The following is a 24,120-nucleotide window of genomic DNA, read 5'->3' on the forward strand; positions in this document are numbered from 1 at the left end:
ATGATTCATTCACAGCCCCTGAAACTTAACCATAATGGGGTACCCCAGCTAGGGGAAAATGATGGAGAAGTGACAATGGGGAGAAAAGGCATTTATTTGGGGAGCCTGACTTCTCAAAGATACACCGCAGGCTCCCTGAACCATTAGTGTTCCCAGACACTGAAGTCTTTACACTCTCAAATGCAGCAGCCAGGCCATATCTGACTCAGGCTGGAGTGGAAGACACAGACTCAGGGAAGGGAGGAGTGCAGAAGGGGCCAAGCAAAGGGTGGAGGTAAACACGAGCAGGAATAAGGGAGGGGTGGTCTGGAGTCAAGTGTTCTTAAAATTTTTATTTTATTTTTTTTAATTGATCTTAGAGAGAGAGAGAAACACTCACTTATTTATTCATTTATTGGTTGACTCTTGCATGTGCCCTAATCAGGGATTGAATCCACAACCTTGGTGTATTGGGGTGACATGTTAACAAACTGAGTTACCTAGCCAGGGCCATGGAATCAAGTGGTCTTAAGAGAAGATGAGATGCCAGCTTGTCAAAGGTATCTTGCATTTGTTACCTTTCTTATTTTTAATGAGCTTTCCATCCACTCTCTTTTCCAATGTATATCTCAAGACCCATTCTACACTCAACTTCTCCCTGTCTCCCCACAGTCCACCTCCTTACAGTAGCTGTTGGAGTGCTTACCATGATGAATAACTCATTTACAAGGCATACAATGATACAACACAAAAAAGTTAGTGCAGCTATCTGGTGCCACAGCCAAAGTGCCTAGCCTATTGTACACCCTGTCTGTGGGTCCATTTTCTCACCTACAAAAGTGTAGAGAATAACTCTACTTACCTCAGGTGGTTGTAAAGATGTAATGAGACAATGTGTACAGTACAGTGTTTGGTATTTAGTAAGCACTCAGTCACTCAGTAATCACTACGTATTATTATGCAGTGTGGCACTAAGCAGATTATCAAGTGTTTTCATTTCCAGAGTCTCACCTAATCTCATAATAACCCACCATTCCTTGCTCTTTATATTGGAGCCTCAGTGCTTTTCTTACAGGGCCCAGACCCAGTCCTCTCCCTCAAGACTTACCTCAAGTCAATCATCAGTGCCACTCCTGAACACTTTTCTAGGTGAAATGCCTCCTCTTTTGAATTGTCGCTCCTTTGATTCTAACATGTATTTTCTCCTGGATGGTTTCAATACCTGAACCACTTCATGTAGTTGTTGGTGTGAATGAAATCTCCAGGAATTGGGTCATGCATGCACAGCTGTGAATGAGAGGCCTTGTCCATAGCCTCTTTTATTAGCTGTCCCTCCCTCAGACCTTTGCAGGACCTGTGCTTTTCTCTAGCACAACCCTTATCCCAGCAAATGGCATTCTCTGTTTATCTGTCTCTCTCAGGGGTCCTATTGAATTCATCTTTGTAATCTAGTGTTCAGTAGAGTGCTTAGCACATAATTGCTGTTCAATAAACTTGTTGAATGACTGCCTATGGTCTCTCTCTGGCCCACATTCAACCTTTGATCTCTCTTCTATTCTACTCCTATTTCCATACTGCTCCCCAAAGTTATTATCTTAAAATGCAAAACTGATTCACATTGCTTAGTGTTTAAATGTCTCCATTATCTTCCTATTATTTACAATAAAATACAAAATTTATTTTTTAAAATTCATATTTTATATTTTTCTTTGGAGCAAAAGATGTTCTTCATTATATACAAGATTATTTCTGAGTTACAAAAACCTCTCTCCATGTTTTTTTCCTCCATTCAATCTCGGCTGTCACTATTAGACAAACAGAAAGCATGAGGACCCTTTTTATCTGCATCTGCAGTACATAAAATTAAAAATCCTTAGCTGGACACCCAAGGCCCTTCATAGTTGAACTTCTAACTTCCTCCCCACCTTGTCTCCTGCTACCCATTCCACAACATACTCTTGCCCTCTTTCTTGGAATAGGTCAGGCCTTTTCTTTTTATGTTTTTTTAAAAGTTTTGTTAATGTTTACTTCTTTTTTTTTTAAGATTACTTATTTCTTTATTTTTAGATAGAGGGGAATGGAAGGAGAAAGAGGAGAGAAACACCAATGTTTGGTTGCCTCTTCGGCACCCCATACTGGGGACCTAGCCCACGACCCAGACATGTGCCCTGACTGGGAATTGATCCAGTGACCCTTTGGCTTATAGGCCAGCACTGAATCCATTGAGCCATGCCAGCCAGGGCTGGTCAGGCCTTTTCTTTACTTAGCATTGGGGATTAAGGAAATATCTGTTCCTACTTTCTAGAATATTCTCCTCCATCTCTGCTTGGACAACTATTTTGTGTGCTGTAAGATCCAGCTCAAGAGCCACGTCCAGTCCATTATAAATCCCTAACTTCTCCAAGCAAAGTAAACTCCTTTTATATTCTTTCAGACAATACAGAAGAGGGATGGTACTTATTGGGTCTGGCTCCATATTACCTAGTTTAATTCTCCTTCATAACATTCATAAAAGATAGACATCATTCAGCTGAATGTGGGCTCAAGTAGGACACAAAACTACTAAAAACTAGAGCTGGAATTTGAATCCTGGTCCACCTGACTCTGAAGACCCTATTGATCACTGCCTCTTACATTTATCACAGGGCCTCTTTGCTATGCTTTATGGCATGTGTTGGTCTTCACGTCTGTTTCCCTCTTAGACTTATAATTAGTGATTGTTTCTTTTGTCTATATTCCCAGAGGCCAAGAAGTCCTTCAATAAATGTACCTAGTTGAACAGATAAATGAGTGAATGAATGAATGAACTGAGAGTTACATCACTCCTTTAGGCATGAGCAGCAATGAAAGAATTGTCCAGAGGGAAGAACACAAGAGAGACCCAGTCCCGTGCTCTGAGCAAGAAAAGCCCTTGTACACCAAATGTCTCCTCTCTTTGGAGCTCTGCCTTATAAGCAAATCAACAATCCTCAAAGAGATGGCATGGTTGCCAAAAAACAAAACATTAAATACATCAAAACAAACCAAAAAACATAACAACAACACCCAGAGGTGACAAGCGCAGCTCCCTATAAAGAGCAAGAGAGATGCATCCTTTGCCTTCTGGGACCTCCCTCTGAGACCAACACACCACCACAGGTAGTGACATGTAGGCCATTTGGAAAAAAGGGCTAGAAATAGAAAATTAATACATGAACAGACTGTATTTGTACATCGGCCAATTAGTAGACATGTAGGAATGAGAAGGCAAAGGGAACTTTGTATTCAGTTACAACCCTTCAAGAAAGGAAGTTCAGAAATAATCAGAGTGGTTGGAGAAAAAACAGTTTGATGAATTTGTGTGGGGTATAGAGTGGGATGTTCCAGGCATAGGCAACATGAGCGCATGCTCATTTGTCCTCACCACCCCAGCCTGCCAGGCTCCCATACTTTGCTCAGCCCTTGTTGTTCTCATAGTCCTCCATCCTGCTGTTAATTGTTCTCTTTGCTGGCCAACTGATAAGAATGAGGAGCTGTAAAAGCAACAAACCACACGTGCCATTTGTCAAGCAATTTTACTGTTGGACTAAGCTGCAAGGTCAAAAAAGAAAAGCCTATTTCTAACTGATTTTTCCTTTTAATACTGAGTATTCAGGGCTCCTCTTCATGGACAATTCTATTGCAAGCAATATACATGCACTGTCAGCAAAGTCCAGGTGTTTACAATGCAAGACCAAGCAGACTGGGCCTGGGGAGAGGAGGTGAGTGAATGGCAGATCCTTAGCATTAGAAGGAACAGTGGAGGTCACTTTTTCTTACTTCCCTCTCAGTCAGAAGTCCTAGACTCAATGTGTACAGCATGTGATCATTCAGGCTCTTTCTGAACACTCCTAGGTAGTGGGGATTACTGCCTCATGAAGCAGACTTTTTTATTTGCTTTATAGCTCTGGCTATTAAGAAGCACTGCTTTATAGTCTATGCAGCTCTTCCTCCCTCTAATGTCTACATTGATTCATCCCAGCTCAGAGTTCTGGAGCCAATCAATATTTATTAAGGATCTACAACTATTCTGGATTCTGAAGTTATAGCTGTGAACAACAAAAAGTCCCCTGAAGTGCTTCTATCTACTTTTTACCCACATGTCACAGGATTGTTCCCTTCCCTGCCAAGACCCTAAATGTATTCAGTCCACAATTTATGAAATCTCTGAGGACTAAGGTCAGTTTCTCCTATTATATGCCAAGAAGCATTTTCTAATAGAGGAAGAGAAAGTTTTAAAGGAATTGGAAGATGCCAGTCTCTTTCATGTCACCCTGTATTATTTTGAACATCTTAATATAATACTTATTCCTAGTTGATAAATTCTTATTGATATACTTATAGTTCTCTACCCAGTTCTACCACTACTAACCAGCTCTCTCCAGCTACACCAGAGCAGAGCTTCATTTACCTTATCATCATTGATCACTAGGGTCTAGAACAATGGCTGGCATGTAGTAGAGTCTCAATAAATGTTTATTGAACCACCGGGGTCTCTGCACAGACCTCTATCCCTTAGGCATAATCACTTGCCTAAGGATTAAATAGCTGGCCTCCCTCCCCTGTTGGGCAAGCAGATGGGTAGCAAGCCTGAGGGGTACTCCCCAGAAGGTTTGTGGACATGGAGCCAGGTAACTACTCAGCCAGAGCCACTGAGCAGCTGGCATGCTGGTCTTGCCTGGTATCTAGCTGATAGAGATCCTGGAATGGTTTTCTAGATAGAAAACGAAAGTGAGTCATAGGGAGTCCATCAGTCAGTCTCACCCAGGCTTATCACATGCCCTGTGGGCAGGAATCCCCTCTAGGTATGAGGAGAGATCTGTGGGGAAGAGCGTATAGGACCTTGCTCTAGAAACCCTGTTTCTAGGACACTAGAAACAAGACATCAGCACTCACAAGAGCCTAAGTTCAGTGTATGAGAGCTACTGGAGTGCTGTGAGCTCAAAGAATGCTTCCTGAAGGAGGACAGTTGCAAATAAGGTTTGAAAGGAGAGAGGGGCTTGATAGGGAACAATTACAAATAATATTCATGTATTGAACAATTAAGTCTCCCAGCCTTCTGCTAACCACTTTATAGACACCAATTGATTTAAGGCTCATAACACCCTGAGGAGTAGATGTGATTTATTCCTTGGCAAATATAGAGATAAAAACTTAGAGAAATTAAGTAACTTGTCTAAGTCCAAGGGTAGTCAATGGTAGTATGAGGATCTGAACCCAGGTATGAAAAACTCCAAATCTGAACTCATTGCTGCATGGCCTCAGTGGGTGCTCTAGCATCAGTGATCTCATAGCATCCTCTGGGATTTTTCTATTATAAAAAAGTCAACCCTCAAGAGTAAAGCTGAGAGTGTACCTAGCCTAGGACCAATGAAAGTCCAAAGCTCACAGAAGTTCCCTGCAGACCTGCCAAGGCCCTTCAGACACACAGGAGATCAAAACCATGCTGCCCAGCTCATCAGCCTTCACAGCCCTAACCCCCAAATTCCTCCCTGTTGTTTAATAGCTTTCATGGGGCTGCTTTCCGACAGTGTTTCTTCTCTCGCCAGACTGCTCTCAACCCTAATTGCCTTCTCCTCCCACTTCAATCCTTAGACCAGGGCATATGTAAACCATCAAGGGGCCGTAAAATCACCCAGCCTTATCACCTTATTTTACAGTGGAGAAAATCAGCCCCAGCAGGCTGACCAAGGTTGCACCAGCCTCTGCAGTCAGTGGGGTATGTCCCCTCTATGAAAACACCTCCCTCACATGGGCTGTGCCTTGTCTGGGAGAACTCACACCATTTTTTTGCTCCATGAAGGTCCTGCCTAGGCCTGGAGAGGTCCAGGAGCCCTTTCTGATTGTTCTCATTTTCTATGCCCATTGTTATGGACTGGGTTGTGCCCCTCCTCCCAAGTTATGTTTGTTGAAGCCCTAACCCCTAGTATCTTGGAATGTAACTATATTCAAAAATGGAGCATTTAAAGAGCATTTAAAAATGGAGCATTTAATTAAACTAAAATGAGGTCATTAGGGTGGGCTCTAATTAAAAAAGACTGATGTCCCTATGAGAAGAAATTTGAACATGCAAAAGAAATGCCAAGGTTGTGCCCACAGAAGAAAGGCCATGTGAGTACACAGAGAGAGGCAGCCATTTGCAAGCCAAGCAGAGAAACTATCCCTGCTAACACTTTGATCCTGGATACCCAGCCTTTACAAGTATGAGAAAGTACATTTTTATTGCTTAAGCTACCCAGCTTGTGGCATTTTGTTATGACAGTCCTAGCAAACACATATACCCCTTCACCATTTGTAAATACTACAGGGTGCCCAACAGATAACCTTCTGCTATATTAGCATGAAGCATTTCCCACCATGTCCTTGTCAATTAAGGAGCTGTTCATTTTCCATCCCAACATGGCTCCTTGAAACACCTAAACTGTCTACCACTGCCCTGAACACCTTCAGCTGATATGTATACCCAGCACATATCCATCTCAATAAATCAAACCAAAAAAAAAAAAAAAGTCTGGAACAATGATTAGTAAATTAATGAGTAAATAAAAACTTTGAAATTGCATACTCTGATTCTATACTCTAGGGGATACCATTTGCATTGTAGTCTATGACCCATGTCTTGCAATGTCAAGGTCCAGTCTTCCTTCTATATCAATAAACAAACAAGCCATAACACTTTTAGATCATCCCAGTATCCCTTGGTTTTAGGGAACTATCTCTGCATACATTGGTTCTCCACAACTGTTGAGAATTGTAAGCTGACAGTACACTGTCTACATATAAATCTACTCCTGGAAACATCTATTCCCTTGACTCTGTGTGGTTCTGTAGAACTCTGTAGATTGCTGGGATTGGGGGGGGGCAGTTAATGTCTTTTTAAGGGGCAAAGGCATGTTCCTCCAAAATTACTGTCACTACTGCTATAGGGACTGTAACTAAAATCAACCAAAAATCCAGTTACTGTGATTAGTCACTCAGTGTCCATCTAGCCTGTCTGCTTCATCAGAGTGGTTCTCTGAGGCCCTAACAAGTTGTGGACAGGTAAAAAGAGCTATAACTTTGGGGTTAGATGTTTTGATTTGAATCATAGCTATACCATCACCTATTTGTGCCTTAATACGTCACAAGAAAATAGCGTTAATAATTCGTATTTAATACATCTCCATGAGAATTAAATTACATGGGTGTAGAGTAAGTAGAATATCTAGGAGAGCATTACATATTAATTCTCTTTAAAAAATTATTGATTTCTCAGAGAGACAGGGGGACAGAAGAAGAGAACATTGATTTGTTGTTCCACTTATTTAGGCATTCATTGGTTGATGCCTGTATTTGCCCTGACCAGGGATTTAACCCATGACCTTGGCATATCAAAACAATCCTCCAACCGAATTACCCAACTAGAGCACATATTAATTCTTTTTTTTCCCTGATTTTTCTCCTTTCTCTGTATCTACCCTCCTTGTGAAGGTCAGGTTCTTCTTGTCTCCCTCCTAACACCCCTGTCCTTCCACCCCTGTCCTTCCACTGATGGATGGAAGATGCCAGAGACAGCTCTGTAGTCCCAGCTGTCAGCATCCACAAGTGCAGTTGCAACCATACATCAGCAGCATAGCACCTGGACCTTGCTTCTCTAGAGACACACAAACTGTCCTGGGCCTCAGTCCCAAGGGGGCTGTTGTAAAGAGATTTCTTTCCAAAAGTAAAAGGAAACTAAGGGATGATAAGTAATTAATTCCTTTTAAGAAGTAGGGAGAGAATATGAATCAGCTGCCTAGCCAGGCGTAAGGGAGGTTGGCTTCTACCAGTTCCTGCTTCAATTCCCCAATCCCAAGATACAATACATATAAAGAGTTGAAAGAAAAGGATACAAGCAAAGCATAACAGTGACAAATGTATTATAAATATATATAACCATATATATAACCATTACATATATATATATATATATATATATATATATATATATATATATATAAACACAAACAAATACACAGCTCAATATAAATGTTTGTTATATAGAAAATACAGAATAGAGAGAATCTATATGTTGGCTTTCCCTACCATGTCTAAATTCTTTAATGAAAAAGTAATATAAACTTATATCTTGTGGTATCAGAAACAAAAGTGTTATTTGCAGTAATAACTGAGTAGCTCTGCATTCTTTAAAAGTGTCTGTTCTAGCTACCCAACTAGATCATCAATAAAAGACCCCTGTCCCGCAACCCCTACTGACAGGATAAGTCACAATAGGACTAACATAGAATTTGCATACATCACACAAACAAAAGCAAAAAGAAAAATCACATGATCATATCAATAGATGCATAAAAAACACTTGATGAGGTACCGCACCCATTTATGATAAAAACTCTCAGCAAAGTGGGAATAGAGGGAGCATTTCTCAACATAATAAAGGCCATATATGCGAGACCTACAGCCAGCATCATACTCAATGAGCAAAAAATAAAATCTTTTCCACTAAGATCAGGAACAAGACAAGGTTGTCCACTTTCACCACTTCTATTCGACATAGTATTGGAAGTTTTAGCCACAGCGATCAGACAAGAAAAGGAAATAAAAGGCATCCAAATAGGAAAGGAGTAAACAAAACTGTCATTGTTTGCAGATGATGTGATAATGTACATAGAAAATCCTATATACTCCGCAAAAAAAAAAATGTTCGACCTGATAAATGAATTTGACAAAATAGCGAGATACGACATCAATATCCAGAAATCAAAGGCATTTTTGTATACTAACAATGAAACGGCAAAAGCAGAAATCAAGAAAAAAATCCCATTTGATACAGCAACAAGAAAAATAAAATACCTAGGAATAAACCTAACCAAGGAGGTAAAAGACCTGTACTCAGAAAACTACACAACACTGAAGAAAGAAATCAAGGAAGACACAAACAAATAGAAACATATACTGTGTTCATGGATTGGAAGAATGAACATCATCAAAATGTCCATACTACCCCCCAAAATTTACAGATTCAATGCAATACCCATTAAAGTACCAATGGTATATTTCACAAACATAGAACAAACACTTCAAAAATTGATATGGAACCATAAACAGCCCCGAATAGCTACTGCAATTTTGAGAAAGAAGGGCAAAGTAGGAGATATCACAATACCTGATACCAAACTGTATTACAGGGCCACTGTAATCAAAATAACCTGATATTGGCAAAAAAGAAAAAAAAAGAAAAAGAAAAACAAGCACATACACCAGTGGAACAGAACAGAGAGCCCAGAAATAAACCCAAGTCCCTATGGTCAATTAATATTCAACAAAGCGGGCAGCAACATAACATGGAGTAAAAATAGCCTCTTCAACAAATGGTTTTGGGCAAGCAGGAAAGCTACATGCCAAAAAAAACCCCCAAAAAACCAACCAACAAAAAAAGTAACTCAAACACTAACTTACACCATACACAAAAATAAATTCAAGATGGATAAAAGATTTAAATATAAGTTGTGACACCATTAAAGTCCTAGAGGAGAACATGGGCAAGAAAATCTTAGATATTTCATGCAGCAACATTTTCACTGATATGTCCCCTAGAGCAAGGGACATAAAGGAAAGAAGGAACAAATGGGATCTCATTTGGTGGTCAACGGCAAGGTGGTCACTTATGTTTTCTGCAAAGAGGCATCATGGGGATGGTGATGAAGGTATTCTCAAAAGAAAGGAGAGATTCCCTTCCCTAGGTTGGGGAGGATATGTAAAGAGACTGGGGACAACTGGTAAAATGGTGCTTTGTGGGGGGTGGGGTTTTACTCCTAGAACAGACTAGAGTTAAAGAAAGGCATATCTCTTCTCAGACATGCTTGGAACAACTTCCCATTCCACACTCTACTTTCTGTATCCCATTCGTAAGGAAAATAAAAATAAAAATTCTGCCTTCAATACTGTTCTGATTTCTAGTACAGTGATGCCTCACCTATCGAGGGAGTTATGTTTCAGAGACCCCCGCAATAGGTGAAAATCCGCGAAGTAACAGCATTATATTTATTTTATTATTTATATATATTTTAAGGCTTTATAAACCCTTCCCACACTCCTATAAACCTTTCCCACTCTCTTATTAACATTTCTCACACTCTTATAAACACTTCATATGCTATTAAATACTTTCTACACTCTTAAACCTATGTAATTTTAACAACATATAAAGTTCTATACGGGTACTCACCAGTGAAGTATATTACAAATTGAATGATGAAGATCATGAATTACGTAGCTGTGCAGTACTGATGGCGATGAAGGTGATTATGATGAGATGAATGTACTGTACAGCCAAGAGCATTACAGCTCTTTTGAAGGTGCTTCATCAGATGGTGTAGTAACTTCTATTTCTGCTAAAGGCATAGGCGTAACTGATCTCTTCGTTGGAGTGATGAACATAGATATGGGAGTTGGTGGCACTGCTTTTTATCCTCAGAGGCAGCTTCTCCATGCAGAAAAATGCTCTTGAGTTCAAAGCGTCTCTCAAATTTACCAAACCATCCCTTGCTGGCACTGAATGGGGTTGGTCTCGTGGGAGAAGCACTCTAAGGTCCTGCTTCTGCAACGTCATCCTCGTTTTCATCCTCATCACCGTCGTGAACATCCATGCTTTCTGCAAAACTATCATAAAGCTTCTTGGCCTTCGTCCAGAAGGGGTTGGTATCCAGCAAGATATTCTTCTTCCTGCAGTCATTTATCCACAAGTTCAATGCAGACTCCATCCTCACAATGACCTTATTGCAGGAATTGACCACCCTCTTTGCAGTCTTGTTAAAAGTCACTATTGCTGTAGACCTAATATTCTTCTTGTCTTTCTTTATGTAGCGAACAGTAGATTCGCTGATCTCGTAATGGCGGCCTACAGCTGTGCAGCTTTTGCCTTCCTTTAACATGTCAAGAAGTTCCACTTTTTCTCTGATGGTAAGAATATTCCTCTGGCGCTTGGGTTCACAGCCAGAAGCTTTAGAAGGCAGAGAACATTTGGGTGGCATTGTAGGGCTTGAAATAAATTCAAATCTTCAGGAAAATTTCACAAAAACACAACACTGCAGGGCAACTCTGCATGCAGCAATCACGTCGATGTGAAGTGGACAAGGAGAGATGCTCAAAGTATGGGCACAATGTGGAAGAGCAAATGGACTGATACTAGGGTCACTGGGCCAATCAGCGCCCAGGATACAGAAGACAGTGCTGTGGTTGCTTGCCTTCCATTCCATCAGCCAATAGTATGCCGTGTACAATCTCACGTTGGCAAACTTGTGCAAGCAGTAGTGGTGTACTGCATTTCCATTGTGTACAGTATGGTATTCATCCACTGATGAAATACATACTGTATTTTATTTCAATTTAATATTCTTTTAATATGTGTGAGTTAGCATTTTATATGTTTTACATTGTTTTTAAAGTTTTGGACAAAAATAAAATCATAAATATTCTATAAATACCTATATACAGCAATATACCATGATATAGTAAAAACTCTGTGAAACAGAATTAGATATATATTTTTTCAAAAACCCACGATACAGTGAAGCCAGAATAAGTGAACCGTGATATAACGAGGGACAACTGTAATCCCAGAGACAATGGGATGGGCTCCCAATTCCCTTACAGCTATCACATAAAACTCAACTTCATACATTCACTGGAATACCTATTAAGTGCCAGACACTGAAGTACTAGGGGGAAGTGAGTCCTGCCCCCTACCTATACCAACCTCATCTCCCTGGTTCCAGGTGGAGATTACATTCCTGCTTTGACCACACACACCCAGCCTCCACCCTATCTTCTCCAGCACCCCCAGATCTCTATGTAAGTGACTTTCTTCCCATGGCAAGAAAAAATTCCTGCCCTTGACTTTTTCTTCCTGCTCTAGTTCCAAAGCAGAACCTAGTCCCCCAGTTCCCTTCACATGTCAAATGTCTAATACCTAATTTTGCCCTATCTTGTTCTCCTTTGAATGTTTCTAAAATACTTTTCAGGCTTCTGTAATCCCTACCCCACCAAATGGGAGTTCTCTAGTTCTTCCCATTCTGCTCCACAGGGCACTCAGTACCAGGTATTCAATACCAGGCCACAGTGTTTTCAGATGTCACCCAGTCACTAGATTCAACAATTATTTATTAGGTGCATACTGAATACCAATGGGACTCAAATATTATATACCTCACTTTCTTATGGGAAAACTAATTTCTTTAAAAGATTCACTGATTTATCCACAATGAAAAGTGGTGACAGATAAAAAGGAATTGCAGCTGAGATCTTCTGACTAGGTATAGTCAGTTTCCATTCCATTCTAGCCCCAACGTAAATACTAGTATACCCAGGAAGTATCAGTATCCACGGGGCAATTCAGGCCCATTTCTGTAACAAGAATGGAATTCAAACTCTCCAAGCCTCCTGGACAAAAATGTGTGTGTGTGTGTGCGTGTGTAAGTGGTGCAGAGAAGAAAAAAAAGAATAAAGAGGAAGGAATTAGAAGAAAAAAAGATACAAGAGGACAAAGGTTGTTGGCATCAAAGAAGAGGTGCTAGAACCAAAGGAAATCTTCCTAGTTACTATTTTATATTAGGGAAGACATCCTACCATTTATTTCCCATTACTGTCTTCAATTAATTCCCTTTCATTCAGGGGACGTGAAGCATAGAGCTGGCTCGTTGATTAGATTGGGTTTAATTCATTTGTGTAATATCCCTGTTCAGAACAATGCCTAATTAACACTTTTGTCGGGGGGGGGGGGGATAAAAACTCCCATATTCATTAATGAATGGGGGAAGGTACAGGATGCTTTTCCAGGCAACAGCCTCCATTCTACCAAGCTGTTTGGTGGCTCCATCTTACAAATGTCTTAATGAGACACGTCTTAATAATGAGATTATCACTCACTTAGGAGTGATAATCTTGAAAGTGATAATCACCAGAACAAGCAGATGGAGTTTAGATTTAATGAAGTGATGCTCAATGCTACATGAGTCGGCATTCACACCTATTACTGGGGACCTTAACAATGGGTGCCAAATCCAGAGAGGACACATAGCTAGATAGCTTCCACCAAGTAGTATAGGCATTATCTAAGACACTGGATGAAATTCTAAGTATGAGTTTATTTTATGGTTTCCTCACTCCCTCTAAGCTTTGCAAGGATATCTTAGATTTGTTTTATAATTTCACTGTTTGCAAAATGTTTTTATAAATGTTAGTAGAGCTTCTGGTCAAGATGGCAACATAGATAAACATAGCTTACCTCCTTGCACAACCATATCAAAATTACAACTAAACTATAAAACAACTATCATTCAGAACCATCAGAAATCAAGCTGAGTCGAAGTCCTACAACTATGGAATTAAAGAGGAAATGAACTAGAGAATTAAGGAAGAAGTCTTATCAAGACTGATAGGATGGGTAGAGATGCAGAACAGGCTGGTCCTCTACCCAGATGGAGCAGAACAAAATTAGGAGGAATATCTCAGGAACAAGAGGTCCCAGACCCACACAAGGCTCTCTAACCCAGGGTTCCACTGCCAGGAAGAGAAGTTGCCATAACTTTTGACTGTAAAAAACAACAGGGATTAATTCTGTAGAAAACAGTAATTTTTAGAGTCCCAGGCAGTTCCTCTTAAAGGGGTCAGAACAAACACTTACGTGGACTCACTCCCTCTGAGCTCCAGTGTGGGGGCAGCAGATTGAAAGGCATGAGACAAATGAGGAGAAACTGAATTGTCTGGCATCAGGGCAAGAGTTGGGGGCAGCTTTTCCCAGATAAAAGTACTGGCAAAGGCCATAGTTCCTTTTCTGAGCCCTCCACACAAATAGCCAGAGAGCTGGCAGGTGGGGGCACCATATCTAAAACTTCATCAACCTGGCTCACACTTTTTGCTCCACTCTGGTGGTTCCTTGACACCATATCCCACTCAACTTTCAGGAGCACCCCAACTATCTCCAGTGGTTTTTTCATACAAATGGCTTATCTTGGTCCACACTTCAGAATTTTCTAAATTCTCTGAAACAGGCAACATCTGGCTTCAGCAAGCCCTGTACTTCTTTTTAAGTTGCCCCAGGCCCAGCACTAGCAGCAGCTGGCCTTAGTTAACAGCTTGGTCTCACCTGGGCACCTCCAAGCCCTGCACAACTAGTAGCCATCTTTAGATTGCTTTGTAGCTTATGTTGTGTGACCCTGAATAAGACACAGGTGGTGACTGACCTTGGACGTGCCAACAACAATCAAGGCTCAACTACAACAGGAGGGTGAATATAGCCCGTACAGTGGGTGCACCTTGAGCATCCAGCTTGGGTAATAGGAAAAGCTTTGCCACTGAACTCTACAGCACCCCTACTACATTAGGCCATTCTACCAAGCCTGGAAAATGTAGTAGCTCTACCTAACACATAGAAACAAACACAGAGAGGCTGCCATAATGAGAAGACAAAGAAACGGCCCAAATGAAAGAATAGAACGCATATCCAGAAAAAAGAACTAAACAAAGTGGAGACAAGCAATCTACTAGATGTAAAGTTCAAAACACTGGTAATAAGGATGCTCAAGGAACTTAGTGAGGACCTCAACAGAATAAAAAAAATCTAGTCAGAAACAAAATATACATTAATTGAAATAAAGAATAATTTATAGGAAATCAACAGTAAAGTGGATGAAGATGCGAATCAAATCAGTGTTTTGGAATATAAGGAAGCAAAAAACAATGAACCAGACAGCAAGGGGAAAAAGAATACAAAAAATGAGGATAAAGTAAGGAGCCTTTGGGACAACTTCAAGCACACCAACATTTGCATCATGGGGATGCCGCAAGAAGAAGAGAGAGAGCAAGAAACTGGAAGCCTATTTTTAAAAAGTAATGACAGAAAACTTCCCTAACTTGGTGAAAGAAATAGACACTTCCAGGAAGTGCAGAGAGTCCCAAACAATATGAACCCAAAGAGGCCAACACCAAGGCACATGCTAATTAAAATGCCAAATGTTAAAGACAAGAAGATACTCTTAAAAGCAGCAAGAGAAAAACAGTTATCCTACAAGCGAGCTCCTACAAGACTGTCAGCTAATTTCTCAAATGAAACTTTACAGGCAAGAAGGAGCTGGAAGGAAGTATTTGAAGTCCTGAAAGGCAAGGACCTATATCCAAGATTGCTCTGTCCAGCAAAGCTATCGTTTAGAATGGAAGGGCCAGTAAAGAGCTTCCCAGACAAGAAAAAACTGATGGAGTTTATCACCACCAAACTAGTATTATACAAAATGGAAAGGGTATTCTTTAAGAGGATGAAAAATATGAATAAAATGGTAACAAGTACATATTTATCAATAGTTGATTCTAAAAAATGAAATAAACAAACAAGCAGAACATAAAAAAGAATTGTAGATACAGAGGAGTATTGATGCTTGCCAGATGAGAGGAAGGTCTGGGAAATGGGGAAAAAATGTAAAGGGATTAAGAAGTACAAATTGGTAGTTACAATATAGTCATGGGAATATAAAGTACAGCATAGGAAATAGAGTCACTAAGCAACATATATGCATGACCCATGGACATTGACAATGGTGTGAGGATTATCTGAGGGAGTGGGGGCAGGCTGTTCATAGAGGGGAATAAAGCAGAGAAAACTGAGACAACTATAACAGCATAAGCAATAAAACATAATTAAAAAATAAATGTTAGTAGACAACTCTTGGGGTCAGAGAACACCAATCCCATTTAATAAGGGAGGGGAATGAACTCAGAGAAATGAGGGACCTGCCCAAGGTCACAAAGCTAAGACATGCCATGTCCAGGACTGAAATCCAGATCTTCTGACTCCAGAACCCTAGGCTTTTTTTGGTATCAGACTCTGTCTGAAGGTCACTGTACACATGCCGTTGCTCTCCATAGAAGTCCCATAGAGCTAAAACCCTGCAGAGGATATAAAGAAGTCATAGGGATGTTTTGGGCTTCTATTGGCAGAGAAACCATATAAAATTATATGTGAGAATCTGAATGGTATGAGGGGGTGGTGAGGGATCAAGAGCTTTCACAACATTTTCCAGAGGCTATGGCCTCGAAAGCATAAGATTCAGCAACTTGGAGTCCATCTCTGACCATGTCTTCTACTGTGAAATGTGAACTACAACAAGCTGGGTTATTAATAGAGACCTGGACTATAAACTTACCATTTTCATCTGGGAGACCTTAGGTAAATTGTTTAACCTGTCTGGGCTTCAGTTTCCATTCCTGAAAAATAGTAATATCCAACCCTGTTCTACCTACTATACAGAGATTTTGTGAGAACCAAATACATAAGGAGAAGAGAAATGGTAGCTAGATGATAAAAATTGGAGAGAGAATTCACTGTTTATCCTTTTGCATTTTGAATTATGTACCATGTAAATTACCTACTAAAATGCAAAATTAAAAATTTAACAAAAATTATCATCAGCAGGTTATAGAAAGCTTTATACACACAATCTCACTTAATTCTTATCATGGCCCTGCAAGGTTAAGATAATTTTCCCAGTTGCACAAGAGGCCATTGAAGTTTGGTAAGCTTAGCTAAGTTGCCCAATGTTATGAATATGACTAAATATTAACAGGTCTAGGATTAAAATTCATATCTCTCTGACTTCAGAGTTGCTATTTGAATCTCTCTCCCTCTCTTTCCCCCTGATATTACAGGTATTCATCCCACCTTATAAAAGCTTGGTATTAAGAGAGAAACTTGATATTTGATGTATATTGGAAGAGAGTAAATCTTACTATATTGCTACAGAAGGGCTAAAATTTTTCCCATCACTATCTAATACAGGACTCCAATAACTACTTGTCTTATACCCAACCAGATTGTGCACTGGTAGCCTGAAGGAGAGTACACACTCACACACATACACACAGGCTTTTGTTATAGCAAGAGGAGAATTGGGATGGAATTAAAATATTCTTCCATGATCATGTACTGTGGAGATCTGCCCAGGCAGCTTGGCAAGAGTTGTTTTTTTCTATCCCACCTCTAAAATGTGCTTGTTCTTACCTTGCACAGTCTTGTAAATACTTGACTGTTGATTCACATCAGGTTATTGTTTTCTTTCTGCTGCCTAAATGCCCTGCACAGGCTTATCCATGTCAGTGCTTTGGCTTAGACTACATCCCCTGGAGGACAGTGGCTGGGCCTTATGTGTCTCTTCGTACTGCATCCATACAGAGTGAGACACAATCACATGCCTAATATAGATTTGAGCAGATGACCACAGAAATAAAGGTCATTTATTCAAACTAAAATAGAAATAAAGCCTCTGAGTAGAATAATTTTTACCAGACAGTGGTTGGAAGCGAGATATGTACTAATACCTAGAAAAAGAGTAAGACCTGCATCTTGGCTCTAGCTGGCTTTACCTAGCTACCCAGCTCCAGAGCAACAGAATTATCCTCAGTAAAGTTTGTCTACTTATAAAATGGTTATAATGCTACCTACTTCACAGGACTGTAGTGAAAATGAAACGACGGGACTGTGAAGTGCTAGTAAACTGAAAAATGTTATCAATGTTACTTAGAAAAAGAGGGAGAAAAATTAATAAATAAATAACCGAACAAACCCCTAAGATGCCAAAGCATCCTATAGCTTATCAGGAGGGAAAATACCTCCTGTGTTTTCCATCCCCAGATATGAAAACTGTCTCATTCACCAGATCTCCTGTGTATGGCTTAAGGCCTCCTAACACACCATCAGCTAATGGGATGAATATTGAAAGATCATTGCAAAAGCTGGTTGCTACAATGAAAAGGTGGATTTCCACTCATATTTGGAAACAGCTAAGGAGAAATAGCCCAAATTCTCTCTAAATTTTACTTAAGATGTATTAATCCATCTCTAGTCATTCCAGATGGGACACAGCTACATTCCCTAACATTAGGAAGTGTTTGTTTGAATAATAAACCAACTAGTACAAATGTCCATCAACAGTACACTGTGAAGACTCAGGCACCAAGGAGAATCTGACTGGCAGAAAAGGCAAATAAAGTCATGATTCCTACTGGAGTTCTGAGGCTGATTCTGCAGATGAAGATGGAGGGTTGCTAATAGAGTAAGACAGGGCATTTCAATTAGTGACAATGACATATTCCAAGCCTGGAGGCACGAGTGAGCAGGACTTACATTTGGGACTTGGCAGTAACTGAGCAGGCTTAAGGTTAAGCAGGCTTAAGGTTGTGTAGGAGAGTAAGGAGAAATAGTAAAATACTAAAAATAGTATGTGGGTGCAATGGGGAGGTAGGAATATTGGTCCTTTACTAAGTAGTCTCTGTGGGTCATTATTCCTTCCCTGAGGGTGCCATATTCTATCCCTAAGATTAAATTATTAATTATTCATGGTGGTCATGCTTTCCTTTATACCCTAAAGACAAGTGATATTTCCTTGCTTTGAGCATCCTGGCTATGCTACTCAGATAGCAGTTTACTATCTACTGCCTTGCTCTGAGAGGACACAGACATATTAAGAACTGTGTGCCAAGAACTATGTGCCAAGTTCTTTCAGCTGATATAATCTTCCCCATAGTCCTATGCTCAGTTGCATTATCACCATTCCAGAGAAAGACTTTAGAGCAGGGTGGTTAGCAGCATGCTCTCCAGGCCAGACTGATTGCAATCCCAGATTCCCTGCCACATCTCAGTTGTCACACTTTGGACAACTTACTTAATTCCTCTGTGCCTCAAATTCCTTTTCTGTAAAATAGGGGTGATGGAAAATGCCAATCTCATTTGATCATTGTGAGGATCAAATGGATTAATATCATTTAGAAGGGTGCTTGGCACAGGGTTAGTGCATAAAGAAATCTGCCTGACACCTAATAAGCAATACAGCTGGGATTATAACCAAATATTTCTGACTTCAAGAGCCATGCTCTTTCCACCTCTCCACAGTGTCTCACTTCTTCAGACTCCCTAAGTATACCATCTCCAATTTCTTACAAGTCCCCACTAGATTATAAACTACTCATGGGAGAGTGGTGGTCTCCCACTCACCCCTCTGCTCTCCATGGTGCCCTGATGTGTTGTGAGCCCAGATAAGTAAATCCAGGGTGTGGTTAGTATATGAAAGTCAGTTACTATATTACCCAATAGAACAGGAGCAGGGAGGAAACTAAAGTGGCCTGTGGCTAAAGGTTCACTTGCCTCTGGTCTGCTTTCTTTGCCTTTGAGATCAAAGGTGAAGCAATAGTACCAGATAGTACCGGACTGAGAAAAAGGCCCCATGAAGGTGCTGGGGAAAGGAAACATCTACATGTAGCTCTTTTTTCTCCTTTTCTCTTCTCTCAAAGCCTTTGGCTCTCTTGAATTCCCAAAAAGGACAGCAGTGCCCACATGCTAAGCAAAATAAGTGTGTTCCCTACCACTACCCCACCTGAGGCTGGCAGTGTGCAGGCCGGTAGTCTGAGGGAGACCTGGATGATTCAAGGAAGGGGGCCCTCTGTCATCCTGCCAACTAAGTACTCCTACCTTCTCCTGCCCTATGTCCTCTGCCATTCTGCTCTATAAGGGCATCTCTTCAGACCACCTGACCTCCTCCAGCCCAGGAGGATGGAGGTATAATTAGCTGCACTTTCTCTGGGGGGTAGGAGAGGAGAGTGGCTCATTAAACAAGCTATGCCTCTTCTTTGGCCCCCTCCTAGTTTCTGCCAGTTTTTGCCTGACTTCTCTTGTTTCCTTTGCTCCCAATTTCCCTATTCTTATCCTCTCACACTTCGGGCTTCTTCTTTTGCTACCTTGTTCTTTCCCTTTTTCTGGCCATGTCTCTCCCTCCTCATCTCGATGTTTATCATCTCTTTTCCCTGCTTCCTTCTCTGGCTATTTTCTGCCTGGCCTTTCCCTCCGATCTCCCAAGATCCCCTTCGCTGTAGTCCCCTCCTCCCTTTCTCCTTTGTTTCCTGTCTCAGCTGCCTGCTCTGGGCCACCTGTCCTTCTCCCTATGGCAGCCTTAGCTTTGTTGCTTGCCTCAGAATCCTATTTCCTTGCTTCTCTTTTCTCTTTTGTTCTATTTTCTTCTGCTTTTTTTTCCAGCCCCTGTTTCTTGGTCAGTTTTCCTCCTTTCTCTTTCTCCTTTTCTTACTGTGTTCCTTTCATTACAGTTCTTACCTATCTATCCTCTTCCTCTCTTCTACTCAGTGCCTCCACCACACTCAAAATGTATATTTTGAGTAATTTGTATAAATTTCATATTTTTCCTGGTAGGATAGAGAATGGAGGGAAACAAAGAGGATACTTCCAACTTTTTTCATCTTCAGTGCCCAGCTGTGTTCAAAATCCACTAGTTAGTTCCCAACTTAAGACTCAGCAACTGTTGATAATAGCATGTGGAATCAAGGCCAAGAAGGAAAAAAAAAATGATGATGACTTCTCCACAGATTACAGGATGAGCTCTGTGTAGGAGTTACTATGGGTCACCTTGGTGACAGGGTGTCTGCCAGCCATACCTGGGCTGCCCACAGCTGTTGCTGAGGGGATCTGAAGGGAGGACTTCTTCTTAAATCTGGTTTCCTCAACTTAGGGCAAGCAGTTCCAACTTTTGAGAAATTACTGTCTCGGTTTTTGCTACACTACCATTTCTCCTTCTAAAAGTGCAGCTGGTGGTAAGCTGCATTTAATTCTGAGGTCAGGGCAATCCTGCCAAGTTGGGGGTGGAGGGGACTTGCTTTAGAGAAACCATCCAAACATCTGGATTCCCTCTGCCAGGTCTGTTTCAAGTTCCCCACTATAAACTATTATGCCTTCAGGTATGATCTTCCAAAACTGGGTCCAAAGGCCTTCCAGCACTCGAGCTCCAGCTTAACCAATTCCTACACTATTTGTTCACAGTATCTGTTCAAAACCCTTCATCTCCATTTTCTGTCTTCCTCCATTCTTTCCCACCTCTATTTTTCCTGGATGATTCTGCATAACAGAGATGATTTTCCAAGAAAAATAACAATGTTCCTTTCCCATTTTTTAAGCACTGAAATTGCACTTTTTCCAGTAAGCCTTCCTAGATTGATTCCATCCTAAAGATGGAAGAGAACTAAGAAAGCATTTAATGGCACCTCAATTTAGAGTTAGGATACTGAGTATCACCAGAGTAGTTCATTGACTTGCCTGGTGCATGTGGATTAATTACAATGCTGGGATTACACACTTAAATCTCCTAATTCCTACTCTGTGCTCTTTCCATTGTACCCCAAGTTGCCTTCTAATCAGAGAAGGGAGAATTGCTGGCAGGTCTGGTGGTCAGGGGATTTCCATAGCTCTGTATCTTCAAACACTTTTCTCTGTAGTTAGTCTCTTTGTTATGTCGGACACAGATGCTATGTTGGTCTTCAATAAAAAATTACATAACTATGTGCTCCTTGAAGGCAAGTAATTATATTGTATGTGTCTCTGTTTCCTGGGCACTTAATGCCTAACACTCAATAAATGTTTGCCAGATTGAAACTGAAATGAAAAAACATATTATTGACTGTCTAAAACTGTGAAGACCTAACCATCAATAAGAGGATGATGGATGTTTGTAGACAGGGTGATAAAGCATAGCCCCACCCATTTGGGTCCAGCTCTCTTCTGCAACTCCTTACCACTCCCAAAGGACAATGGGTGATGAGATGATTGCTGAAGGGGCACAACTTACAGTTTTTGCCCATGCTAAGGTCCAAAGAGAAAGTCCTAGCCTTCCAAGCCAGAACTTTGCAATTGCTTGGACACTTCAAGGCTTCTGGTCAAACCTATGAAGAGGAGACAGGGCTACACAAGGTTCCAAAAAAATTTTCATAAGGTAACTGGGGACCCTAACATCATCTAGGGTGGTCACTCCTGGCTGCTCCTAGCTTTCTGGATAAAATCCTGTGTGGGTATGTGCAGATAAAAGTCCACAGGAATAAGAAACACGCTGTAAACAAAGCCTAGGCACTTTAGCAGAAGTTTTGTACATGTCCTTACACTGTTCAAAGGAATACAGATGCAGATGGGCAAGAGAGGAGCCTAGTGGAACAGCATCTTCCTGAACACTTGGGCACTCTCCCTCCATTCTGATTAAGTTATTGTGCAATCTGTGCAAGAGGTTGTGTGGGAAGTTTAAATCTCAGGCCTGGGATTTGGGTATCTGGCAAAGGATTTAGGTAAACCTTGACTTTTGACTGTAGGGGACAGAAGATCCATAGTAGAGATCCTGGGGTCTATTAGGTTGTTCGATTCCCAGAGGAGCCCCTTAGGCACTAAAGACAAATTTAATAGGGAAATTGAGGTCAGTGAATAAATAGTACTTACTATGGTAGAAAGAGCACTCCACACATCAAAATCTGCTATGTGGCATTGGGCAGATCCCAACCCTTATCTGGTATTCAGTTTCCTAATTCATGTAATAGATCACCTCTAAGGTCCCTTCCAGAACTGATGCCCCTGAACTTAGCAAGTGTATAGTACAAGTTAAGTAAGTGAATAGATCTAATTTCAAGAATCCCTTTCTCCGGATATTTATAACATTTTCCATGCTACCCATATCCCACTGATTTCATTTAAATAATGGCCCCTTCAGCATCGTGCCTGCATTTTACCCTTCCTTAATTTCATAAGCCCAGAAATCTGAGTGTAGTCTCTCAAACTTCATTCTCTTGGCCCATTTTTCAAGAACTTGCAATAGCTGTGTACTGAGAACCCAGGTATATAATAATGCTTTATCTTTCCATTTTTTAATTGTTATTGTGTTGACATTGGTTAATAGGATTATATGTTTCAAGTGTACCTTTATATGATACAAGATCTGTATATTGCACTGTGTGCCCATCACCCAAAGGCAAACCATCTTCCATCACCATATATTAGGCCCCCTCCACCGCTTACCCCCTTCCCTCTGGTAACCACATTATTGTGTCCACAGTTTCAGTTTTATATCCCACATTTGGGTGAAATTATATGGTTCTTAGCTTTTTCTTACTGACTTATTTCACTTAGCACAATATTCTCAAGGTCCATCCATGTTGTTGCAAATGGCAGTATTTCATTTTTTCTTATGGCTGAGTAGTATTCCATTGTATATGTGTACCACATCTTCTTTATCCAACCCTCTATCATAGAACACTTTGGTTGTCCCCATGTCTTGGCCAACATAAATAATGCTGAAATGAGCACAGGGGTGCATATGTCTTTGTAAATAAATATTTTCTACTTCTTTGGATAGATACCCAGGAGAGAAATTATTGGGTCATAAGGTAACTCTATTCGTAATTTTTTGAGCAATCAGCCAACTGTTTCCATAGTGATTGTACAAATCTAGTTTCCCACCAGCAGTGAATGAGGGTTCCCTTCTCTCCACAACCTCTCCAACACTCTTCTTGTTGGTAATAGCCATTCTAACAGTTGTGAGGTGGTATCTCATTGTAGTATTTCTTTAATTTCTATTTATTTATTTTTTAAAAAATATTGTATTTTTTACTGTAGTTTCATTGTAGTTTTGATTTTCATCTTCCTAACAGCTAGAGAAGTTTCATTGTATCTGTTGGCTGTTTGTATGTCTTCTTAGGAGGAGTCTGTTTAGGTCCTCTGCTCATTTTTAATTAGATTGTTTGTTTGTTTGGTGCTAGATTGTATGAGGTCCTTATATATTTTAGATATTAACACTTTGTCAGAGTGTTGTTTGCAAACATCATCTCCCATTTGGTCAGGTGCCTTTTTGTTTTGTTGCCAGTTTCTTTTGCTGTATAGAAGCCTTTTAGTTTGATACAGTCCCATTTGTTTATTTTTGCCTTTACTTCCCTTGCCTTTGGGGCCAAATTCATAAAATGTTCTCTACAACAAAGGTCCATGAGGTTATAATAGCTACCCACCAAGACCCAACCCTTAACTATACCCATCACACACCTGGAGTGAATATCTCCCTTCCCTTGCAATCCACATCATGTCTCCTTCTGAGCCCTGCTCCAGACGTATCCAAACCAGCAACATCTATAACTACACTCAATATTATTTCTTGTCCCTTCAACACTCAATGCCTCAGGTTGCATTATATTTATCCAAAGTTGTGTGTGTGTGTTTACATATATGTATGTGTGTTTGTGTGTGTTTACATGTGTGTGTGTGTATATATATCTTGGTAAATATAAGCATAT

General features: G+C 40.5%; 1 protein-coding gene and 1 long non-coding RNA gene across 5 annotated transcripts in view; both read right to left on the minus strand.

The window, feature by feature from the left end:
• KIRREL1 (kirre like nephrin family adhesion molecule 1) overlaps positions 1-24,120 on the minus strand; it is a 109,663-nt gene that overhangs the window by 58,473 nt on the left and 27,070 nt on the right. The window contains exon 2 of one of the 4 annotated variants that reach the window (XM_037039429.1): positions 16,173-16,233. The exons of the other annotated variants lie outside the window; for them this stretch is intronic. The gene's annotated coding sequence lies outside the window, so the exon portion shown is untranslated. The remainder of the gene's footprint in view (positions 1-16,172; positions 16,234-24,120) is intronic. 4 annotated transcript variants of the gene reach the window in all.
• LOC118982375 (uncharacterized) lies at positions 3,159-7,273 on the minus strand. The gene is made up of 2 exons (XR_005065526.1): positions 6,563-7,273; positions 3,159-3,491 (listed from the first exon to the last, which is right to left on the minus strand). It is a non-coding gene; the product is annotated as an uncharacterized LOC118982375 (long non-coding RNA).

The sequence above is a fragment of the Sturnira hondurensis genome, unplaced genomic scaffold, assembly GCF_014824575.4.
Source record: "Sturnira hondurensis isolate 20B ecotype Veracruz unplaced genomic scaffold, ASM1482457v3 Scaffold0025370, whole genome shotgun sequence".
NCBI classification, from domain to species: Eukaryota; Metazoa; Chordata; class Mammalia; order Chiroptera; family Phyllostomidae; genus Sturnira; species Sturnira hondurensis.